Source organism: Canis lupus, chromosome 20 (genome assembly GCF_003254725.2).
Source record: "Canis lupus dingo isolate Sandy chromosome 20, ASM325472v2, whole genome shotgun sequence".
NCBI lineage: Eukaryota > Metazoa > Chordata > Mammalia > Carnivora > Canidae > Canis > Canis lupus.
Window position 1 is genome coordinate 54,706,077 of NC_064262.1, and position 12,104 is coordinate 54,718,180.

Below are 12,104 nucleotides of genomic sequence, written 5' to 3' on the forward strand. Positions count from 1 at the left end.
GCTGGGGTGTTTAGTTTTAAAAGAGCAATCTGAAAATCCTACCCAGCTTGCCGTGGAAGCTGGAGCATTAAAGGCAGGTCGGCTCTGGCCCTTGGTGTCCTCTTTGAATTGCAGTGAGTAAATACCTCATGAGCTTCCCCCACCACAGGGGCTTTCAGAGTCATTTCCCAATGACAGGTTGACAGGATGCCATCTCCATGTTTCCTCCTGCATGGGGCCTGTCTCTTCTCCGCAAGCCAGAGTCTAGAAATCGGGGTTTGGGTTTAACCATGTTTGGTGATAAAGGCCGTGCTGGGCCTGGGGTGTGGGTGAGACCCGTTTTGAGATCTTGTCACCTAGCTGCAGTGGAAGGATCACCCTCCAGGAGGTGGATTGACGTCCAGGAGTGAGACTGAGCTTTGGGCAGCCTGTGGGTGTGAGAACAGCCCCTTCCTGACAGCTGGGCCTGTTTTACTATAGGTACATAAAATCCGTTTGCTGGGGCTGCCGTAATACAGTACTGGGAACAAATTTATGCTCTCAGGGTCCTGGAGGCCAGAAGCCTGGGGCAAGTTTCCTTCCGAGGCTGTAACAATCTGTTCCATATTCTCCCAGCTTTGGGGGATCACTGACAATCTGTGGTGGCATCCCTTGGCTTGTTGACACATCACCTTGGGCTCTGCCTCCGTCACTGAGCCTCCCTGTGTGCCACATTTCCCCTTTCTGTAAGTACACTGGTCATGTGGGTTGGGGCCCACCCGAATGACCTCATTTTAACTTAAACACCTGTGGAAAGGCCTTGTCTCAAATACAGCCACCTCTGAGGTCCTGGGACCAGCACCTCAACATAGGAATCTTGCCAGGATCACGCCCTGGGCTGAAGGTGGCGCTAAACCGGTGAGCCACCTGGGATGCCCTGTAACAACCATCTTAATGGTGTATGGTGGTGCAGATAAATAGTGTTGTCCGTCCATACACTGAACACCTGCCATGACATGGACAGACCCTGAGGACACTAGGCTCAGGGAGGGGACCCAGACCCAGAAGGTCACCTCCTGCATGACCCCAGTCCAAGGAGGTCCCCAGAGGAGTCCCACCCACAGAGACAGGAGATGGTCTAGCCAGGGGTGGAGCAGGGGGCAGGGAGTCTGCTTCCTGGGGACAGGGTCTCTGCATGGGGAGATGGAAGGTTCTGGAGACAGATGGTGGGGGTGGGTGCATGGCAGGGTGAGTGTGCTTCATGCCACTGAGCTGTGTAGTTAGAAATGGTTATATTTTACATGTATTTTATCATAATTAAAAATTTGTTTTAGGGATGCCTGGCTCAGTGGTTGAGCATCTACCTTCGGCTCAGGGCATGATCCCGGGGTCCTGGGATCGAGTCCTGCATTGAGCTCCCTGCAGGGAGCCTGCTTCTCCCTCTGCCTGTGTCTCTGCCTCTCTCTGTGTAGCTCATGAATAAATAGATTTAAAAAAATCTTTAAAAATAAATTGTTTTGAAGACTCTGGGTTCTGTAGGATACCATCGGAATGAGAGGCACTGGGTAGAGGCTGGGAGGACAGGCTCGGGAGTTAGACCCTCTCTGCCTCGGCTTCCTTAACCAGCGGAAGGAAACAATATAGTATTTACCACAAAGGGTCTTGGTAAAGATGAAATCAGTCAAATACGTGAAAAACTCAGAACTGTTACTTGCATACAGTAAGTGCTTAATGTTGTCGGGCGCTGGGAGGCCTGTGGGGAAAGGTCCTGGGGCCCTTGTGCTGTACAGGGAAACAGTAAGACATCATGAGGCCTGGAGAATAGGAAGGAAGAAATCCTCAGCTCCAAAAATAAAGAAACTGCAAAATCAGAATTAATACCTTATCAAATGTCTCCACATCGACCAAAATGTGTCAACTTCATCAATTGCTAAATTTTGTACTCATACAGATTTCATTACATTTCAAAACAGTTGCTAGGTTAAATTTTCTCACTTTGCAGGAATTCCCAAGTCTGCATGATGATTGCCAGTCTTAAATTGCGTGTGACTCCTAGTCAAAAAATCTCAAACACAAAGTTATAAAAAGCCCGTTTGATTAAAAAAAAAAAAAAAAAGGAAAAAAATAACAGCCGTAAAAGTTGTCAGCTAGCAGGGACAGGGTGCCTCTTTAAACTGACTTGCCAGGCTGAGGGGCAGGGTCCCCAATGACACTCATGGTGTTCACCCCCCCTGCCTCCCCACCCCGCAGGTAAGACCACCTCTCCCTGGGGCACACCGTCACAGGATGGTGAGCCAGGGTTTGGACTCGGGCTCCCACCTGCCAGGTGGGTTCGCACCTCAGTTCCACCCCTTTCATCAGCTGTGTGTGCTTGGTAAAGTGACTCACCCCCTCTGGAGCCCACTGCTTTCCTGTTTCTCAGAGGGATGTGATACCCTCTTCATCCTGGGAGGATTTGTTGGGGGACCAGGGCAGGTCCACCGTGAGTGCTGGAAGCCTCTTTTGCTCGGTGGGGCGCTGGGTCCTCAGGACAGTGATTTCCTCCTCCCCAGAGTGCTGCGCTCATTCTAGGATCGGAGCGTTTCACACAACACTTGCAGGATAATGGGGTGTGTGCATTTCCTGTGGCTGCCCCCAACAAATCACACAAACTTAAGGCTCAAAACAAACTTACTCTCTCGGTTTGGGTGGCCACAAGTCCTACAATCCAGTGTCCCCAGGGCTGGATCCTTGTGGAGGCTGCAGGGGAGGAATCGAATTCCCTGCCTTTGCAGGTTCCCAGGCTTCCGGCCTCTTGGCCTTGGCCCCTCCCCCACCTGCAGATCCCCGCATCTTTCCCGTCTTTCCCGAGTCCCATCTCTGACCACAGGCGGTAAAGAGCTTCCAATTTTAAGAATTAATGTGAAGGGGATCCCTGGGTGGCTCAGTGGTTTAGCACCTGCCGTCAGCCCAGGGCCTGATCCTGGAGTCCCGAGATTGAGTCCCTCATCAGGCTCCCTGCATGGAGCCTGTGTCTCCCTCTGCCTGTGTCTCTGCCCCCCTCTCTCTCTCTCTCTGTGTGTCTCTCATGAATAAATAAATAAAATCTTAAAAAAAAGAATTCGCGTGAAGGGAGCACTTGATGGGACGAGCACTGGGTGTTACACTGTATGCTGGCAAATTGAACTCCAATAAAAAAATATACCAAAAAAAAAAAAAAAGAATTTGTGTGATCATGGGGCACCTGGGTGGCTCGGTTGGTTAAGCGTCTGCCTTCGGTCCAGGTCATGATCCCAGGATTTTGGGATCGAGCCCCGCATCAGGCTCCCTGCTCGGTGAGGAGTCTGCTTCTTCCTCTCCCTCTGCCTCTCCCTCCTGCTTGTGCTCTCTCTCTCTCAAATGAATGAATTTTTTTTTTTCCAAATGAATAAAATCTAAAAAAAAAAAAAAAAAAGGTGTGTGTGACCAGATTGGACCTATCTGGGAATCTAGAATCTTCTTCCCATCCCGGGGTCCAGGAGCTCAATAACATCTGGCAAAGTCCATCTTGCCACGTTAGGGATCATTGTCACGGGCACCAGGGATTGGGATGTGGACACCCATGGATGGGTGGGGGGATTAGTTTGCCTATCACGCTGGGACATGACACAATCTGCTTTGGGGGAGGAGGTCACAGATGTGAAGACTGGCCAAAGAAGGGGGGCCTACTCATGTCCTGTGGCCATGAAGACATCCCCAAGGCCAGACGTGCTCAGCCCCAGCTTCCCTGCGAACCAGAAAAGTGACGGTTCCTCTGGGCACTAATGAACAGGCTGGACTCCACGGTTACCGTCCACGCTATTCCATGTGTGTGACCTTTTGAGTTGACCTCCAGGGTAGCTTGCTGTGTCCCTGATGCCATCAGAGACTGAAGCGGCCCCAGCAAAGGTTGAAAGCAGTACCCGGCGGCAGGTGGGGGTGCCCAGATCGCTCCTCTCCGACAGGCAGGAGCGCCCAGGAGCAGCAGGGTGGCCCCGGGGCTGTTGGCTTGTTGCTGCACGACCTCGAACCCACAGCAAACCCACAGCAGGCTCAGCCGCCGTGTCGCCTCCGGCAGCAAATGCCGACACAGCACACACCGCGTCCTACTACACGGAAGGTACTTGGCTCGATGATGTGGGACCCGGTGAATTAAGGGTGGTGGTGTGGCCGGGCCCTGGGGGGACAGTGGCCGCGAGACAGCTGCAGTGTGGGCTCCGTGTCAGTGAGTGTGCTTGTGAAAGGCCCACCAGGGTGAGTGGCTAGCGACCTCGGGGGATTAGCTAGCCCTGGGTGGGGGTGGGGTGGGGGCTGCCCTCCAGGCTGAGGGAGGCTCCCTGATGTCAAAGCATCAACCCTCAAACTGGGGGTAGGGGTGGGAAATCTAATTTGGTGTCTGTCGGGGGTGGGGGTGTGTGTGTGGGGGTGTGGACGGGCGCAAATCCTCGTGTCTTGTGGCGCCTTCAGGAAACACCAGTGGCAGGCAGTCCCTCCTGAGATTGGGAGGGAGCCTGCAAACCCTGTTGGGACGGAAGCAGGAGTAAGGCTGCTGCCCTGGGAAAGGACGGAGGAACCCCTCCAGCCAGAGTCCCCCGGGGCGGAGGCAGGTGCTAGTGAAAATGCAGGCTCCCGGGCCCCCAACTCAGAACTGCTGCCCCTGTGACTCAGGCCTTGCCTCCTGTCACCCCTGGGGTCCTGCCCAGTGACAAGTGCCATGTGATTGGCTTCCGGGGTATCCTCACAGCGGACCCTGCCAGGAGGGCCTCCAGGAGGGTTGGGTGACTCCCTGGAGCCCAAGCCCCGTGAGGAGGTCGGGATCACAGCCCTGCCCCTCGCCAGCCGGATGACCTTTAAGCCAGAGAGTCACCTTGAACCCCCCTGACTTTTCCCCTTGTCAGCTGGGCTGGGTGCTGAGGACACAAGGGGATGCGTTGAAGGTGCTGTGCACACCGCTCATCATACAGTTGGTGCTTAGTCCTTTAGACGACCCGTGTCTACACCGGGGCCGGCCTTGCACCTCCCTGCCAGAAATCCCTCACCCCTAAGGATTCAGTGTGTCCTTCGGACTTGGGAAGGGAGTGGGCTCCGTCTCCCGTTTCAGTTCCGGCTGTGATCTCTAATGTTCCATGAGCAATTTTTATTTTATTTTATTTTATTTTATTTTTGTTTTTTTTTTGTTTTGTTTTGTTTTTTCCATGAGCAATTTTTAAAACAAGAGGCCCAGGGATGCCTGGGCGGCTCAGTGGTGGAGTGTCTGCCTTCAGCTCGGGGCGTGATCCTGGCTGGGGTCCTGGGATCAAGTCCCTCATCGGGCTCCCTGCAGGGACCTGCTTCTCTCTCTCTGCCTGGGTCTCTGCCTTTCTGTGTCTCTCATGGATAAATAAATAAAACCTTTTTAATAAATAAATGAATAATAAAATAAAATAATAAAATAAATAAAATAAAATAAAATAAATAAAATAAAATAAAATAAAATAAAATAAAATAAAATAAAATAAAAAAATAATAAAACAAGAGGCCCGGTTGTGGCCTCGGGATGCCGCACACTGCAGGGTTAAAGGCGCCTGGTGGCTCCTCGCGGCCCCAAAGTCTTCCCCACCTTGTGCCAACCAGCTGGGAAACTGCCCGGGCGCCCCACATACCCAGTCACAGAAACCTCGCCTTGGGCCCCCACGGGGAGGCTCGTAAAAGGCACTGAAGCTTCCCCCCGCGTGGACGCCGCTGGCCACAGCGGACCAGGTATTTACACACGCGGCTGAAATGAGACCCAGCAGGGTGGATTTCTGCAGCGGCCCAGAAAAATGTTCCCTTACCCGCTGTCCCCGGGAAACAGAGCAGGAAGCCGGCCACTCTGCCAGGGGTCGCCAGCAAGGCAGACGAAGATCTGGGCCTAAGAGCACCCCCTGAGCCTTTTCTCCCGTGCTCACGTGTCTAGCACACGCTTCCCAGACACTTGCTGTGTGCCAGGCTCTATGCCAGGGACACAGCCACGACCATGACCGAGACACACCTGCTCTCAGCACCCAACGGATGGCTCCAGGTTGGAGGGATGGGGAGAGGCTGGCTTCCTGGAGGAGGTGAGTGGAAGGGCATCTGGAGAGCGAACAGAATGTGCACCCCCCCCCCCCCGCCCCAGGAAGGAAAGGGTGCGGCACCTTGAAGGAACCAAGTGGGTGGAAGTGTGGGAGGCTTGGGGTCAGGCTGGGCTCTGAGGCTTGGGCTGGCCAGGGATAGGCCGTCAGCCTGTAGGCGATGAGGGGCCCAAGGGGGGTTTTCAGCAGGCTTCGAGGGGGACCGTCGGTGTCTTTCCCTAGGCCCTTCCTTGCGTGGGCGCCCAAATCCTCATCTTCTACCCCTGCAGCCAGCGCTTCCGCCTTCAGGGAGCCCGCATCAGCCAGCCCGGGAAAGGGTGAGCCAAGGTGGGCTCAGGCACCCGGCGCGGCAGGGGGGACCCTGTCGGCCTCCTGGCATGAGGTCTCCTCCCCAAGGACCAGAACGTCTAGGCTGTGGGAGCGACGCCCACAAAGTCATCGTGCCCCACCCGGACTGAGTCACACCCACAGCCCATGGGGCGCAGGAAATGCCAAGATGCCATCGCGGGACAGGACGCGGGCGGGCGACCGTGCTGATAAGAGGGGTGGGCAGGGCGGGGTCATCGGAGGCGCTCAGGAAGAGGTCTCGGGGCTCCAGAGGTAGGGAGAGGGGAGGGGGGGTGGAGGGGAGGGGGGAGGGGGGAAGAAAGAGAGAGACACAGAAGACACAGAGCAGCAGAGAGGGACAGAGACTTACAGAGCGGGGACACGGAGGCTGACACCCAGAGAGCTAGAGACACAGACTCAGAGACGCAGGCACACACGCGGACCCAGAGGGACCCACAGACCCGCACACGTGCCCCACTGAGGGGGCTGCCGAGCCCCCTGCCCCCTGTGCCCGCCGGGTGGCGCCCGAGAGCCGTGCTCTGGGCCCTGGGCCTCGCCTGCCTCACCTGCAGCCCGCAGCCCAGCGAGTCCCTTTCTCTGTGCCTCCGCTTCCTGCCCCCTTTAGTAGGAGGCCCTGGGCCGGGGGTGATGGGACAGACGGGGTGCTGGGGCTGAGGCTGGGGTCCAGGCGGTCCAGAGCCTCCCTACCTCGCCCTACCAGGCCGGGGCCCCGGGTTGCATGTGTGTCTCTCCTGTGTCTGTCTGTCTTGGGGGTGTTTGCATCTGGTCAGGATATATGTGTGTCATTTTTGTTTTAAAGATTTTATTTACTTATTCCTGAGAGACACACAGAGAGGCAGAGACACGGGCAGAAGGAGAAGCAGGTTCCATGTGGGGAGCCCGATGCAGGACTCGCTCCCAGGACCCCGGGATCATGCTCTGAGCTGAAGGGCCCCCCAGGTGTCTCAGCTATGTGTGTCTATGTGTCTGCTTTGACTGGGTGCAGCCAGCAGGTCTCTGCCTGGGTCTTGTTTTGTCTCCAGGGCTGTGTGTGTGTGTGTGTGTGTGTGTGTGTGTCTCAGCAGCTACGGTGTCTCTGCGTTTGTCTTGGGGGGGTTGTTCATGTGTGCCCCCGTGTGGGTCTGGGGAGAAGGGGCGACTGTATTGTGTGTCTCCACACCCCCAGAAACAGGCTCTGCTCACTTTCCCTGGCAGCTCTGCTTCGAGTCCCCCGAGGAATTTAAGAAACAAACAGGAAGCGTTTACTGGGGCGCCACGGCAGGACCACAGTAGGGCCCTAGAGGAAACACTTCCCATGGAGACAAGAACCGGCGTTCACACACTCACTGAATAAGATTTAGGTTGTAGTAAACCCAAGCACTTAGTATGCGCCAGGCCCTGCCCAGGGCCATGCCGGGGACTCAGTTTCCTCATCTGTGAAATGGGCCTAACATCAGCACCTAAGTCATAGCTTTGCTATTAAGTGATCGAGCTGAGTTTGGTAAAGCTCTTTGCACACTGTCTGGCACAGACGAAGGACGAGCATCAGAAATCGTCTCGATCCTCAGAATTATATGCACATCCATTGAAGCGTGGGTCAGGGGGGAGCCCCTGAGAATCCTCTCCGCACTGCTGGGGAATCGATGGTGGTCTTAAAGACCTAAATAAGTTGGATGCTCAGGTATCTATCTGCACCCAAACTTCCCTTTTGGTCTAATCTGGCTCAGTGGTTCTGTAATTTTAGCTCATAGGAAAATGAGCAGATGAGATGGTGCCGGGTATATAAATCAGATCCAGGCGCTGTTCCTGGCGCCAGGGACCCAGCAGTGAACAAAACACACCAGAATCCCTGCCCTGGGGGATTCTGTTCAAATGGGGAAAAATATCACAAGTGAAGCTGATTTGTTACTCAGCAAAGGTGAGTTATTATAATTGCTTATTATCATCAAAGGCTTTCAATACACCTCACTCGCCATGTCGCCTTCTGGAAAGATGGTACTAACTTCTACCGGCAATGGACATGAGTACCCATTGTCTTGCATCCTCAAAAAAATCTAATATTATCAGATATCAGGTATCTTTCTCAACTGTGAAAGTGAGGAAATTCTAGGATGGTTAAACACTTTTTGCATAGGAGCCCCCTTTTTTTTAATTGTAGTTTCCCACCAATGTCTTCTGTGTATCCAAGATAGCATCCATGTTCTTTGCATAGGCTGCTCTATTCTTATTTATTTCTAATGACTCTTTATATATGAAGAATGTCGTTCTTGAACATGGTGACAAATAGCTTTTGTTTTCAATTTTTTTCAATTTTTGTTTTCAATAACTTTTGTGGTTTTTTTTTAATATTTATTTATTTATTCATGATAGACACAGAGAGAGAGCGAGAGAGGCAGAGACACAGGTAGAGGGAGAAGCAGGCTTCATGTCGGGAGCCCGATGCAGGACTCGATCCCAGGACTCCAGGATCACACCCTGGGCCAAAGGCAGGTGCAAAACGGCTGAGCCATCCAAGGATCCCCTGTTTTTTTTTAATATATATATTTTATTTATTTATTCATGAGAGAGGCAGAGACACAGGCAGAGGGAGAAGCCAGCTCCCTGCAAGGAGCCCGATGCTCCTTGAGATAGACTTGAGTAACACAGTTTACCAGCAGGGACCACCATGAGCCCTCATTGGCCAGACATCTTTGCAATGAATTCCTTATGGAATTTCATTGGAGGGGGACAGGGGCCCCAGAAGTAGTAGCTATGAAGAGAGCACTGTCACCTGACATAAGGCCTTTCTTGGCTAAGGATCAATGTATCCCTCTTGTGAGGTAGACTCAGCACAGAGGGACTTTTCTAACAAAAAATAGATCTTGCCACTCCCTTGCTTCAAGCCCTCCCAACAGCTCCCCATTGCTCTAAGTAGAAAATCTGAACTCCTTTCCATCCCCATCTCAAAGCTATTCCCATCCCCACACCACATTTTCCTTTTTGCTTACCCCCCAGGTCCAGAGGGACCTGAGTGCTACCCTTAGTTCACTCCTGCCCTGTCCCAGGGGGGTCTGCTCCTGTCTCCTGGTGGGGCTTGGGGGACAGGGTTTCCCTCTCTGAGCCATTCTCATCTGAGAAATGGGATAACAACAGTATCCCACTGCATAGAATTGGGGACAGGGACCCAGTGGGATAACTGTTTGTAAAGCAGGGAGGCAGTGTCCATTTGGTTCCCGCCCCCCCATCTCTCCTGGGGGCGGAGTGGGGGGATCTTGGCAAACAGCAAGCAGCTGCCACCAGTACTCACTTTCTTGGTCATAAAACAGGGCTACAAAAGTTAGTACTGGGGCGCCTGGGTGGCTCAGTGGTTGAGCATCTGCCTTTGGCTCCGCGTGATTCCGGGGTCCTGGGATCGAGACCTGCATTGGGCTCCTTGCAGGGAGCTGGCTTCTCCCTCTGCCTGTGTCTCTGCCTCTCTCATGAACAAATAAATAAAATATGTAAAAAAAACCAACAACCACAAAAGTTAGTACTACCACGGGTCCAGTGAGAGCAAGCACATCCTTCAGGGGTCAAGGCATGAATGGGAGCTGATGGGGACCGTGGAGAACGTCACACCCACAGAGCGCCCACAACTGCTACATGGATGAAGGCTCCAATGGAGCTCTGACTTCTTTTTTTTAAGATTTTATTTATTTATTTGACAGAGAGAGAGAGAGAGGGAGAGAGAGAGAGCACAAGCAGGGGAGCTGCAGGCAGATGGAGAGGGAGAAGCAGGCCCCCCACGTGGGGCTCGATCCCAGGACCCCGGGATCACGACCTGAGCCCAAGGCAGAGGCTTCACCGACTGAGCCCCCCAGGCGCCCCGGAGCTCCACTTCTTACCTGGAAACACTCACACGCCAATTCTTTTTTCACACGCGGGTCACGCGGCCCAACAAGCCGGATTCAGCCTCTGCGCTGCGGTGCGAGAGACCTCTGATCCGAGGGGATAAAACTAGACAAGAAATCTTTTCCGCAGCACTGAGAGCGTCTGTGATTCCAGAGTTTTGCGATGTCAAGGTCAGCGCCAAGCCGAGCGCCCGCCCAGTCTTCCCACGGCCCGCGGCGTCGGTGGGACACAGGCCCCCTCGTCGGGTGCCCCCCCCCCCACTCTGACCACCCGCCCTTCCCGCTTCCCCGCCCGTTCTCCGAATTCCCTGTGGGGCCTTCTGTCCCAAGACGGCCAGAAGTGACACGTGCTGTTCTCCGTCCTAAACCCTGGCTCTCCGACTCTAGAACGTTCAGAGGGGGACATGCCCCGAGAGTCCAGAATGCCGGGCATGCCGAGGCGCCCGCAATGTTGGCGATCCCAGGACTCTGAGGCTTCCCCGGTTTCCAGAGCTCAGGGACTCTCCAAGCTTGTCACCACCAGCCTGGGTCTCCATAATTGCCCGCGACAGATAATATAGTGTCTGGAGGCAGAAACCATGATCCCTCTAATCCTGTGGCCCAGGCGGAGGGCGACCGCCTGCGGCCACCTGGCTTTCCTAACCGCTTAATGAGAAAGTCCGAATTAATTGGAAGTGGCACCCAGCACTCACCGGGCTCGGCGTGGCAGGCTCGGCCTCGGTGTGCTGAAGCCCGGCGTCCCCGGGCCTTGCTCGGACCTGTTCCAGACACCAGCGGGTGTGATGCACGAGGCCTGCCTTGGGCTGACGAGGGAGGCGGCAGGGACCTGGATCTGCAGGTAGAACCAGCCCGTGCACCTGCCCTGGAAAGAGTACACCCCAGCCCGCCCTCATTCTGGCACTTCCCCTCCCCGGGCCTTAGTTTCCCAACTCTGTTCCACGCACTCGGCCTCGTACTTCGCTAGGGATGACGTGCAAGAGTCTCAGCACTTGCACCATCATCCACCCTTGGGTGCGTGGAGAGCCTCCCAGGAGGGATACAGCTGGCTTATCGTGTCACTAGGTCTTCTCGGAGAGATTACCCCATTTCACAACCCTGAACCCCGATGCCTGAGACTGCCCTTTCCCCCAGAACGGGGGCCCCGCAGCATGGTGAATTACCCAACTTTTCATCTCAGGCAACCTGCTGGATTTAGTTTTTAAGAAGGGTGTTCTACGGTGGTTTGATTTTATATTTAGCTTAGCACGAGTGAGAATAAGCTCCTTTCATGTGTTTAGAAGACATTTGTATTTCTATTTCCCAAAGCCGTATGTGTTTTTGGCTGCTTTTTCTATTGGGTCGTTGGTCCTTATTGATTTCTGGAAGCTTTTCATATATTAAGGAAATCAGCTTTTTGTCTGGCATGTCTTGGAAAAAGTTTCCCTAACTTTGTCTATTGACCTTCTAGCATTTGTGTATCTGTGTGTGTGTGCAGGAATTTTATACTTGTACCCAGTTAATTACTAATCTCTTAATTAAAGGCTTTAGGGCTTAATGTCATGCTTCAACACTCTGGGATTGTTATTTTGAACTCCCATGTTTTATTCTAGTAGTTTTATAGTTTCTGTCTTTTTTTTTTTATGGGGGAGGAAGCTTCGGTCAGGGGGTGGGGAACCATCTAAAATTTATTTTGCTTTTAGTTACTTTTTTTTTTTTTTTTTTTTTTTTAAGAGAGAGAGAGGGAGCACCAGCAGGGATAGAGGAAAGAGAGAATCCTAAGCAGGCTGTACGCTCAGCGCAGAGCCTGACTCGGGGCTCATTGTCACCACCCTGACATCATGACCTGAGATGATGACATCAAGGGCCCAATGCTTAACCAACT

General features: G+C 53.5%; 1 long non-coding RNA gene across 1 annotated transcript; it reads left to right on the forward strand.

Moving 5' to 3' along the window:
• Positions 1-5,554: 5,554 nt before the first annotated feature.
• On the forward strand, positions 5,555-11,792 carry LOC125753076 (uncharacterized). The gene is made up of 2 exons (XR_007404045.1): positions 5,555-6,032; positions 10,061-11,792. It is a non-coding gene; the product is annotated as an uncharacterized LOC125753076 (long non-coding RNA).
• The last annotated feature ends 312 nt before the right edge of the window (positions 11,793-12,104 follow it).